General features: G+C 36.2%; 1 long non-coding RNA gene across 2 annotated transcripts in view; it reads right to left on the bottom strand.

Annotated features, from left to right (window-relative positions):
• Positions 1 to 13,206, bottom strand: part of LOC127493422 (uncharacterized) — a 158,092-nt gene that overhangs the window by 14,755 nt on the left and 130,131 nt on the right. The window contains exon 4 of one of the 2 annotated variants that reach the window (XR_007923549.2): positions 5,632 to 5,767. The exons of the other annotated variant lie outside the window; for it this stretch is intronic. This is a non-coding gene — a long non-coding RNA (uncharacterized lncRNA). Of the gene's footprint in view, positions 1 to 5,631; positions 5,768 to 13,206 lie in introns of those variants that run through there. 2 annotated transcript variants of the gene reach the window in all.

The following is a 13,206-nucleotide window of genomic DNA, read 5'->3' as shown; positions in this document are numbered from 1 at the left end:
CAAAGAAAGCACAGGTTGACCTGTGGCTAGGACACTCCAATATGCTAGCCAATAGATAAGAAGTATTGAGTAGACATATGACCAATATGCTGAGAAAAAGAAAGAAGGTGGTGCTAATTATGATAGTGGAAGAGTTCCCAGAAAGTCAATTTGACTTGGGTTTTGAAGACCAAGTATTCTTTTAACAAATGGTGGAGGGAGAAGCGTCAGCTAAGGTGAGGAAAAAAATGAGACAAGCTCTTCAGATAAGATCCCTTATCAGAAATGCAACAGGAGTCTAGAGAACAGGGATTTTTATTAGGCAACAATTACTGGTTTACATAAGAGATAAAGTCAATGTTGGCTATCACTTGGTAGAGAGAGGAACTTCAGTAGGGGAAAACCACAATCTCAAAGGAGCAGAGGAAAAAAGGAAAAAGATAAATGCCAGGATGTAGACAGAAACCAAACAGAAGTGATCTTTTCCTCCTTCAAACTCTTTAGTACTTTTCATTCTGTTCATATGATAGTCATCACAGATTACCTTGAGGCTGTATAATCAGAATTGAATTGGAATGGCTGAAAAATAAATTGTAAGTATGTAAAGGTTAAGGAGAACCCCTCTCCCTAAATCACACTGTCACAATCCTAAACACTATTTTCTTTCCATTATTCCACTCTACAGACTCTGAACTCATTTTTTTACCCTGTTCTGTATCTGTAAAGAGAGAATATTATAACATCACTTATATTGGCCAGGCACTGATAAAGGCATTTCACACACAGTTTCTGTTTCATACTACATTTGCCCTAGGAATCAAGAGCCATTATTAATCCCATTTTACAGACAAGGAAATCAGAGCTTAGAAAATGAAGAGTTCACATAAAATTAGGGGGAAGATATAGAAAATAACTCAGATCTAAAACTCAAAAAATAACAAATGCTGGGATCAATGTTGTGGCATAGCAGGTAAAGCCACCACCTGCATTGCCAGCATCCCATATGAGTACCTTGGTTGCTATACTTCTGATCCAGCTTCCTGCTAGGAACTTGGTAAAGCAGCAGAAGGTAGCAGAAATGTTTGGGTCCCTGTCACCCATGTGGGAGACCCAGAAAAAGCTCCTGGCTCCTGGTTTCTGGCTCCTGGCTCCTAGCTTCTGCCTGGCCCGGCACTTGTCATTGTGGCCATCTGGGGAATGAACCAGTAGATGGAAGATCTCTCTCTCTGTCTCTCTCTCTCTCTCTCTCTCTCTCTCCCCCTCTGTCCCTATAACAGTTTCAAAATAAATAAATCTTAAAAAAAATGCTCATGAGATTACGAAGAAAAGGGTACCCAAATACATTGTTGGTGGAAGCACAAATTAGTACAACCATTATGCACAATAATATGGAGAGTCCTCAAAAAACTAAAAATGGGTCTACCATATGACCTAGCTGCCCCAATTGTGGGAATACATCCAAAGGAAGTGAAGTCAGCACAAGAAAGAAACACCTGCACTCCCATGTTTGTAGCAGCCCATTCACAATAGCAAAGCTATGGAATCAATCCAGATGTCCATGATGACCAAATATAGAAAATATGGCATGCATATATGATGGAAAATAACTCAGCCATAAAGAAATGAAATTTCAACATTTGCAACAAAATGGATGGAACTGGAAATCAGTATTCTAAGAGAAATAAGAAAGACAAAGGAAGACAAAAATTATATGTTTTCTCTTATGGGCTGAAGTTAATATACAGAGAGAAAGAATAAAAACTGTATAAATGTCATATTATTCGTCATAGAGGTAGTTATAAATGTTGTCTTTACTTAAGTATACTGTCTGAGAATGGGAAAAAATATTTGCAAACTATGCAACAGATAAAGGGTTAATAACCAGAATCTACAAAGAGATCAAGAAACTCCACAACAACAAAACAAACAACCCACTTAAGAGATGGGCCAAGGACCTCAATAGACATTTTTCAAAAGAGGAAATCCAAATGGCCAACAGACACATGAAAAAATGTTCAAGATCACTAGCAATCAGGGAAACGCAAATCAAAAACACAATGAGGTTTCACCTCACCCCGGTTAGAATGGCTCACATACAGAAATCTATCAACAACAGATGCTGGAGAGGATGTGGGGAAAAGGGGACACTAACCCACTGTTGGTGGGAATGCAAACTGGTCAAGCCACTATGGAAGTCAGTCTGGAGATTGCTCAGAAACCTGAATATAACCCTACCATACAACCCAACCATCCCACTCCTTGGAATTTACCCAAAGGAAATGAAATTGGCAAACAAAAAAGCGGTCTGCACCCTAATGTTTATTGCAGCACAATTCACAATAGCCAAGACCTGGAACCAACCTAAATGCCCATCAACGGTAGACTGGATAAAGAAATTATGGGATATGTACTCTTTAGAATACTATACCGCAGTAAGAAACAATGAAATCCAGTCATTTGCAACAAAATGGAGGAATCTGGAACACATCATGCTGAGTGAAATAAGCCAGTCCCAAAGGGACAAATACCATATGTTCTCCCTGATCGATGACAACTGACTGAACCAAAAAGGAAACCTGTTGAAGTGAAATGGACACTATGGGAAACGGTGACTTGATCAGCATAGTCCTGACTGTTAATGAACAAGTTAATACATTATCCCTCTTAGTAGTTTTTTTTGTCTGTTCTACTTAATATGACTGGTTTAATTCTGTAATTAATACACAGTTATTCTTAAGTGTTGAAATTTAACTGAAATGTGATCCCTGTTAAACATAAGAGTGGGAATAAGAGAGGGAAGAGATGTACAATTTGGGACATGCTCAAGCTGACTTGCCCCAAATGGTAGAGTTAGAAACATACCAGGGGACTCCAATTCAATCCCATCAAGGTGGCATGTACCAATGCCATCTCACTAGTCCAAGAGATCAATTTCAGTTCACAATTGATCATAATGAAAGGACTAAGAGTCAAAGGGAGCATATAAACAAGACTAGTACCTGCTAATACTAACTGATAGAATAAATAAAGGGGAGAGTGATCCAACATGGGAAGCGAGATACTCAGCAGACGCATAGAATGGCAGATGTCCTAAACAGCACTCTGGCCTCAGAATCAGCCCTAAAGGCATTCAGATCTGGCTGAAAAGCTCATGAGAGTATTTCAGGCATGGAAAGCCAAGACACTCTGGCAAAAAAAAAAAAAAAAAAACCTAAATGAAAGATCTCTGTGAGTGAGAGAGTGAGATCCCAGTGGAAAGAACAGGTCTTCAAAGAAGGAGGTACCTTTCTCTGAAGGGAGGAGAGAACCTCCACTTTGACTATGACCTTGTCTAAACAAGATAAGAGTCGGAGAACTCAAGGGGCTTCCATAGCCTTGGAAACTCATGACTGGAGCATGGGGAGATTACTGATGCCATAAACAAGAGTGTCAATTTGTAAAGTCAACAACAGGAGTCACTGTGCACTTACTCCTCATGTAGGATCTCTGTCCTTAGCGTGCTGTACATTGAGACTTAATGCTATAACGAGTAATCAAACAGTATATTTCACTTTGTGTTTCTATGGGGGTGCAAACTGTTGAAAGCTTTACTTAATGTATACTAAACTGATCTTCTGTAAAAAAAAAAAAAAAAAAAAAAAAAGAAGAAGAAGAAGAAATTATCAATTCCCAACTTGACTCTCACTGGGATTAAACATGACAATAGGTCTGATCTGATTTCATCATCATTTAAAAAATCATCTATTATTTTTCACTTTATGTTTCTGTGTGGGAGCAAACTGTTGAAATCTTTACTTAATGTATGCTAAACTGATCTTCTGTATATAAAGAGAATCGAAAATGAATCTTGATGTGAATGGAAGGGGAGAGGGAGTGGGAAAGGGGAGAGTTGCGGGTGGGAGGGACGTTATGGGGGGAAGCCATTGTAATCCATAAGCGTACTTTGGAAATTTATATTCATTAAATAAAAGTTAAAAAAATATATACTGTCTGCATGACAATATATCCTTTTTTTCCATGATCATTGTCATGAATACCACATAATGTGATATTAATAACACTGTTTTTAAGAAAAATAGTATATTTGTGTATGCATTCAATATCTTCATATGAAGCAAAAATGGCTGATTGTTAAAAATTATTAAATCTTAAATTTTAAAATGCAAAAATTTAGTGAACTCAGAACTACCTGATGACAAAGTTCTTAGACTATTCAATTTTAATAACCTTAACCCTCCAACAGATACTTACATTTTATAAATTTATAAGTGTTCCATTTTAATTTATTAAGTGCTCTTGAACATGAAAAATCCTTTTAGACTTAAGGAAATAAATTTCTAATGTGAGATTTCAGTCAAGGTTCAACAATAAGAGGAAGCTTGAGAGGTAAGCTAAGCAATAGGAAACCATTCTAGTTGAACTCAAATTATATCCCATAGGTGTCTAATGTGACCAAGTCATGGTCGCTAGCTGTGAGTAAGAAAGAAAATGTTTTTGAACTTATAACAGAGCCTTAAAGTGGTATGGTTGTGGGAGAATGATAAGGTCAGACAAAAGCTGTCTCTAACTTAACCCCAGGAAATAGAAAAAGGACGAGAATACACTTCAGAATTGGAGTAAGAACTGGCTAAAACGGTGCGGGGCTTTCCTGCTCACTAAATACATCCCGTGGCTTTACTATTCATGAGCATAAATGTTGTCTAGGTTATTTCTAGTTTTTTAAAAAAAAGCAATTGTCCATATCCTTTTCACTATTTTAATGTTGCGCTATTATAATCTCACATTCCAGTGGCCTTCTAACTGCATGGTTATAGTCTCCTTACACTTACTCTGAAATTGTTTTTCCATTGTTATCTTACATTATAGTCACATCACAATGTCATGTTTAAAGGTTCCCCATACACTTGTAATGAAATCGTTTTGCAGTTCAGAATGGCATCATATTGGCACTTTAAGCAGGGTATCCATCACCCTGTATTGATAGTTTTCACAACAAAACACCCTATTTTAGTGACTGTGAAAGTAAATAGCTGTTGCTAGTGATCTGTTCTTCCATTTCAAACTTAAATGGTCTCATCTGTTTTATTTTACCTTGCAATTTTCACACCCACTGTGGTGTGGGCCAAATTTGTACTGGTTGCTTTCAAATGAGGACTGAATCATAAATGTTTATATGACAAGCCTCTTACGTGTTCTGGTGTGGCTTTTGTGCAATAGACAATAATCAATACACTTAGACCACTGCATTTGTAAAGATAACACAGAGAAAGTCTCTGCTAATTGAAATCCAGACAAAAGTTATTTGGTAAATGCTTTCCAATCAGATGAATATTTAAAAGTAACGTGAAGCTACAAAAGTTTCATAATACAACGCCATCGAAGGAAGAATTCTATTTCCAACTGGTCTATAAAAAATTTGAGTCAGGTTCTTAAGGCAAAATTTATTGAAAGGCAAAAAATTTGAAAAGAATCTGTGTTGCATTCTATTTATTTTCAACAATCAGGAATTTTAATTTAATCTTTTAAATACCTCTTCATCGCCCCTTGGTGGCTTAACTTTGCGAGGCTGACAGTTTGGCTCAAACTCACACTTCAGAAATTAAATGTTCCCCAACCCAAGTCTAATCCAAACTAACTCACACTTGGAAGTCAGCCAGGGTGGGAGCATGTCTCCTGACAATAGGCTTCACTTTTGAGATCTTTCTATTCTCTGCTGTTCAAAGAGCCATTTCTGCCTCTGACACTACTCCACTAAAGCTGTTTTGACAGTTTTTCACAGGTCCAGAAGCTAGAAGACCAAAGGAGAGAAAAAGTGAGAAAATTTTTTATAAGAAAATATTTCTGCTAGAATTTTCTCTTTTTTTCCTTATACAACCAGGCTAATTTTATTAAAGGAAATTAAGAAGGTATAAAACCATAAGAAAAAACAGAATCAGAAAAATTATGTGGCAATATGATAATGATTCTCAATCAAGTTATTATCCAAAATTCTTCTGGATTGGTGTGAAACTAATACTCTTAAAATTATACAGTATATAAAAAGCTTGTATGTATACATTTATATATACATATACATATAGATTCTATAAGAAATCACAATTTTTAAGCATGCAAAGAGCATAATCATTTACTTGCTATGATTCAGTGAAGCAATAGTTATAAATATACACTAAATGATATGACATCACACTATTTTTATACTCTCTATATATTAACTTCCAAGATAAAACATGTGATATTTGCCTTTCTGGTCTGGTTTATTTCACTTAGCATAATGATCTCCAGTTCCATCAATTTTATTGCAAATGTTAGAAGTGTGTTCTTTTTATGGCTAAGTAATATTCCATCATGTATATACACCATATTTTCTTTACCCAATCATTAGTTGATGGACATCTAGGTTGGTTCCATGTCTTCGTTATTGTGACTTGAGCTGCTATAAACATGGAAGTACAGTTGTCTCTTTCATGTGCTGATTGCTTTTCCTTTGGGTATTCCCAGGAGTGGGATAGCTGGGTCATATGGTGGATCTATTTTTTCTGCCAGCATTTTCGCATTCAACAAAATCTGGCATTCAGTTAGCACTAGGAGCAAAGCTTCAGATAAGCTTCTATTTTATATAAAATGACTTCTCTGTCTTTAGGAGGTAACACACGCAATGAGGCTGACACAACCAACAACTCACTTGGATCCATGTGTTAAATATCATAAATCAATTTATTTTAGGTATCTGTACTTGAGCTAATATTGGAATAAGTCTTTTATCAGTAAGCAAATGGCAACAACTGCAGCAATGTAACCAATGTGCCCCAAGAAGAGATAATAACTTATTTCAAGTCTCCCCAAAATATTCAGATTCACTTTATTTAAACTCAAATGCGTGTGCTCCACAGGAGAATATGGTATGAGTTTAAAAAAACCAAACTAAATATGGAGTGAAATGTCATCTCGGCATGAGGCTCTCCGAGCTCTCATTTCAAAATTGGAATTGGGAAAGGGGTGTTTGGGATAGCAATTAAGACTCCTGCGTCCCATATCAGAGTGCCTAAATTCAAGTCCAGCTCCAACAGCAATTACAGTTCTCTGCTAATGCACACCCAGGGAAGCAGTGGTGATCTCTACTACCCACAAGGCAGACCACTCACAAATGCTGACCAGAGCTCTCTGGTCCCAACCAGCACGCACCTCTGGATATCAGCTGAAGGTGCAAACATTCCCCTAAGCCACAGAGGCACATTCCCAAAAACAAAGACTTCAGAGGATATACCAACAAGCATTTCCTGATATGCATAAAAAATAAGCATAGAAATACAAGAAACACGAACAATGAAGACAATATGACTCCTCAAAAGGAACACAATAATACTTCAATAAAAACTATAAGAATGAAGAGATTGATGAAATGCTTGAAAGGGAATTCAAAAGGATGATTGTAAGATTATTCAAAAACACAAAGAACTAATTACAAGAATTAAGGAAATCCGTACATGATGTGGATGAAAAATTCTGCAGGAAGATAAAAACATTTTTTTAAAAAAAAGCTGAAATATTAGAAATGAAGAATTCAATATATCAAGTAAAAGAATACAGTGGAAAGCCTTAACAACAGACTTGATGAGGCAGAAGAGAGAATACTGGAGTAGGAAGACAAATGTTTTGAAATATATCAGTCAGACAAAAAAAAAAAGAAAATGATGAAGAAGAGGAAATTAGAAAAACACAAAACATTGATCAGGATCTATGGGATATCATCAAACAACCAAATATGTGTGTCTTAGGAGTTCCTGAAGGAATGGAAAACAGAATGGTTTTGGAAATGTATTCAGTGAAATAACATCACAAAATTTCCCAATTTGGGGGAAAGATATGGACACCCAAGTACAGGAAGTCCATAGAATCCTGAAAAGACAGGATCAGAGATCATCACCCCAATACATTGCATTTGAGCTTTCTGTCTTTTTTTTTTAAAGATTTATTTTATTTATTTGCAGGACAGAGTTACAGAGAGAGGTAGAGACAGAGAGAGAGGGATCTTCCATCCATTGGTTCACTCCCCAAATGGCTGCAATGGCCAGAGCTGAGCCAATCTGAAGCCAGGAGCCAGGAGCTTCTTCCAAGTCTCTCACATGGGTGCAGGGGTCTGAGCACTTGGGCCATCCTCTGCTTCCTTCCCAAGCCATTGAAGAGAGCTAGTTTGGAATTGGACCAGCCTGTACTCGAACTGGTGCCCAAATGGGATTCTGGCACTGCAGGCCAGGTGTTTTTTTGTTTGTTTGTTTTTGTTTTTTAAGATTTATTTATTTATTTGAAAGGCATAGTTACAGAGAGAGGGAGAGATATCTTCCATCTGCTGGTTCATGCCACAAATGGCCACAACAGTCAGGACTGTACCTGATGGAAAACAGGAGCCAAGAATTCTCTAATATCACATGTGGATGTAGGGACACAGCACTTGGGCCATCTTCCACTGCTTTCCCAGGCACAATAGCAGGTTGTCAGATTGGAAATGGTACAGCCAGGACTTGAACCAGAGCCCATATGGGATGCCGCTGTCACAGGTGGCAGCTTTACCTACTATGCCACAAGGTGGCCCTATATTCAAACTTTCAAAAGTAAAGAGAATATCCTAAAATATGCAAAAGAGAAATGCCAGTTACCTTTAAGGCATCTCCAATTAAAATGACAGCAAATTTCTCATCAGAAACCCTACAGTCTTGGAAAGAATGAAGAGATATAGTCCAAATCCTTAAATAAAAAAAAAACTGTGAACCCCGAATACTGTATCAATTAAACCTCTCACTTATAAATGAAAGTGACATAATTGTCCTTCCAAGACAAAAAAAAAAAAGTTGAAAGAATTGGTCACCACCTAGTCAGCCTTACAAATGGTACATAAGAGTTACTATACACAGAAGTAGAGAAAGATAATTAGCATCATGAAATAATGTGAAGGCAGAAAGCCTCCTAGCAATTGTACAAAAGTGATTCAATGCTAAAAGAAAAAGAAAAGGAATATTTATGGAAAAAATGTCAGGACCAAGTCCAACAATAACCTTGAAAGTAAATGGACTAAATTCTCCAATTAAAAGATACAGACTGGCTGAATGGGTTAAAAAACAAGACCCATTTCTATACTGCCTACAAGAAATATACCTTACCAACAAAGATACACACAGACCAAAAGTGAAAGATATTTTATGCAAATAGAAATAAAAAACAAGCAGGAGTAGCTATCTTAACATCAGAAAAAAATAGACTTTCCAAAAAAAATTGTTAAAAGAGACAAACAAGGTCACTTTGTGATGATTAAGGGATGAATTTCAACAGGAAGATGTGACTACAGTAAATGTATATGCATCCAATACTAGGGAACCCAACTATTTAAAACCAATGTTAATGAATCTAAAGGGAGACATAGATTCCAATATAAGAATCATGGGAGTCTACAGCACCCCACTTTCATCAATGCACAGATTAACTAGGAAATAAATCAGCAAAGAAGTAACAGAGTTTATCTACACTATAACCTAACAGACCTGAGAGCTACAGAATGTTTCATCACACAGCCACAGAATAAATTTCTTTGCATCAGCACATGGAACTTTCTCTAGGACAGACCATATGCCAGGCCATAAAACAAGTTTCAATAAATTTAAAGAAATGAAATCATACCATGTACATTTTCTGACCACAATGGAATGAAGCTGAAAATTAACAACATAAGAAACTCTAGAAAATATTTAAATACATGGAAATGGAACAACATGCTGTTGAATGAACAGGGAGACATCAAAGAAATAAAAAGGGAAATAAAAAAATCCTTGAAATAAGATGGCAACACAAAGTAACAAAACTTATGGGATACAGCAAAATCAATATTAAGAGGAAAATTTACAGCAAGTAAGTGTCTACATCAAGGAATTGTAAAGGTATCAAATAAATTATCAAACAATGCATCTCAAGGACATAGAAAAACTACAACAAACCAAAATCAAAATTACTAGGAGGAAAAAAATAATAAAAATCAGAAAAGAAATAAAGAAAATTAAAATAAAAAAGTACAAAAGATCAGTGAAATGAAGAGCAGGTTTTTTGAAAAAATAAAAACAAAATTGATACTCCATTGGCCCAACTAACAGAAAGAAAGAAACAAAGAAAGAAAGAAAGAAAGAAGAAAAAAACCAAATTAATTAAATCAGAATGAAATAGGAGATGTTAGAATTGATGTCACAGAAATATAAAGAATCATCAAGAATTATTACAAACAGCTATATGACAACAAATTGGAAAATCTAGAAGAAATGGATAGATTTCTGGATACATACAGTTTACCAAAACTGAAGCATGAAGACATGGAAAACCTAAATAGACAAACAACCAAGATGGAGATTGAATCACTAATAAAGACCCTCCCAACAAAGAAAAAACCAGGACCAGATGGCTTCATTGACAATTTCTATTAAACTTTCATAGAAGAACTAACCCCAATCCTTCTTAAACTATTTAAAGCAATTGAAATTGTTTGGAATCCTCCCAAATTTCTTCTATGAGGCCAGAATCACCTTAATTCTAAAGACAGAAAGAGATACAATAAAGAAAGTGAACTATAGACCAATATCCCTATTGAACATACATGCAAAAATCCTCAACAAAATACTAGCTAATTGAAGGCAACAATACATCAGAAAGATCATTCACCCAGATCAAGTGGGATTTATCCAAGGGATTCAAGAAAGGTTCAATACACACCAATCAATAAATGTGATCCATCACATCAGCAAATTGAAGAATAAAACTATATGATTACCTCAATAGATTTAGAGAAAGCATTTCATAAAATATAACATCTTTTCATGATTAAAAAAAAGTAAGCAAATTTGGTATATAAGTAACATACCTCACCACAATCAAGGCAATATATGAGTAACCCACATCCAGCATCATAATGATTTGGAAAAAGCTGGAAGCATTTCCACTAAGATCCAGAACAAGGCAAAGATGCCCACTCCCCCAATTACTATTCAATATATTTCTGGAAGTTTTCGGTAGAGCCATCAGGCAAGAAAAAAAAAAATGGATACAAATTAGAAAGGAGGAAGTCAGGGCCGCACCGCAGCTCACTAGGCTAATCCTCCACCTAGCAGCGCCGGCACACCGGGTTCTAGTCCCGGTCAGGGCGCCAGATTCTGTCCCAGTTGCCCCTCTTCCAGGCCAGCTCTCTGCTGTGGCCACGAAGTGCAGTGGAGGATGGCCCAAGTACTTGGGCCCTGCACCCCATGGGAGACCAGGAGAAGTACCTGGCTCCTGCCATCGGATCAGCTCAGTGCGCCGGCCATGGTGGTCATTGGAGGGTGAACCAACAGCAAAGGAAGACCTTTCTCTCTGTCTCTCTCTCTCACTGTCCACTCTGCCTGTCAAAAAAAAAAAAAAAAAAAAAGGAGGAAGTCAAATTATCTCTGTTTGCAGATGACATGATCCTATATATAGGGAGATCAAAAGACTCCACTAAGAAACTATTAGAACTCATAAGAGTTTGGCAAACTTACAGAATATAAATCAACATTGAAAGATCAATAGATTTGTATACACAAATAATTTCATCTCTGAGAAGGAAGTTGTAAGATCTATCCCATTCTCAATAGCTATAAAAATTTAAATACCTTCAAATAAATTTAACCAAGGATGTGTAAGATCTCTACAGTGAAAATTACAAAATACTAAGGAAAGAAACAGAGAAAGCAAAAAAAAAAATAGAAAAATCTTCCAAAGTCATGGGCTGGAAGAATTAATATCATCAAAATGTCTGCATTATCCAAAGCAAGTACATATTCCATGCAATCCCAATCAAAACACCAAGGTCATTTTTCTCAAATCTAAAAAAAATCATATGGAAATTTATATGGAAACACTGAATAGCTAAAGGAATCTTAAACAATAAAAACAAAACCAGAGGCATCTCAACATCAGATTTCAAGACATACTACAGGGCAACTATAATCAAAACAGCCTGGTATTGGTGCAAAAATAAACATATAGACCAATGGAACAGAATAGAAACCCCAGAAATTAATCCATGCATCTACAACCAACTGATCCTTGACAAACTAATTAAAATCATTCCCTGGAGAAAAGATAGTCTTTTCAACAAATGATGTTGAAAAATTGGATAACTGCATGGAGAAGTATGAAACAATATCCCTACCTCACCCCCTATACAAAAATCAACTCACAATAGATCAAGGATCTAAATCTATGAGCGGATACCATCAAATTACTAGAGAAAAACATATGGGAAGCACTGCAAGACATTGTTACCAGCAAAGACTCCTTGGTTAACACCCCAGAAGCAAGGCAATAAAAGTAAAAATAGACTAATGGGGTTACATCAAGCTAAGAAGCTTCTACACAGCAAAAGAAACACTCCACAAAGTGAAGAGGCAGTTGACAGAATGGGAGAAAATATTTGGAAACTATGCATCTGATAAAGGATTGATATCCAGAATATAGAAGCAGTTTAAGAAACTCAACAACAACAAAACAAACACTCCAGTTAAGAAATGGGCAAAGAATATAGACAGGCATTTTTCAAAGGATGAAGTACAAATGGCCAACAGACACATGAAAAATGCTCAGGATCACTAACCATCAAGGAAATGCAAATACAAACCACAATGAGGTTTCACTTCACCCCAGTTAGAATGGCTACCATACAAAAATTTAAAAATAACAAATATTGGAAAGAATGTGAGGGAAAAGGTATCCTAATACACTGTTGATAGGAATATAAACTATTATAACCACTATGGAAGACAGTATGAAGATCCCTCAGAAATTGGAAAATAGATCTACCATATGAAACAGCCATCCCACTCTTAGGGAATATACTCAAAGGAAATGAAATCACCATATGAAAGAGTTATCTGTACCCCTGTATCTATACTAGCTCAACTCACAATAGCTAAGATATGGAATCAAACCAGATGTCCATCAACTGATGACTGGATAAAGAAAATGTACATTTATATTATGGAATACTACTCAGCCACAAAAAAAGAATGAAATTCTATGTTTTGAAACAAAATGGATGCAACTAGAGACCATTATACTTAGTGAAATAAGCCAGACTCAAAAAGACAAGTGTGATATGTTTTTCTCAGATTTCTCAGCAGCTAATACATCGAGTACAAAAAAAAAAGCTCAATGTATATGAGCAAATTGGACATCTTG

This window comes from Oryctolagus cuniculus, chromosome 7 (genome assembly GCF_964237555.1).
Source record: "Oryctolagus cuniculus chromosome 7, mOryCun1.1, whole genome shotgun sequence".
Classification (NCBI taxonomy): domain Eukaryota; kingdom Metazoa; phylum Chordata; class Mammalia; order Lagomorpha; family Leporidae; genus Oryctolagus; species Oryctolagus cuniculus.
Note: the sequence above shows the minus strand (reverse complement) of the source record. Positions and strands in the feature narration are given on the sequence as shown.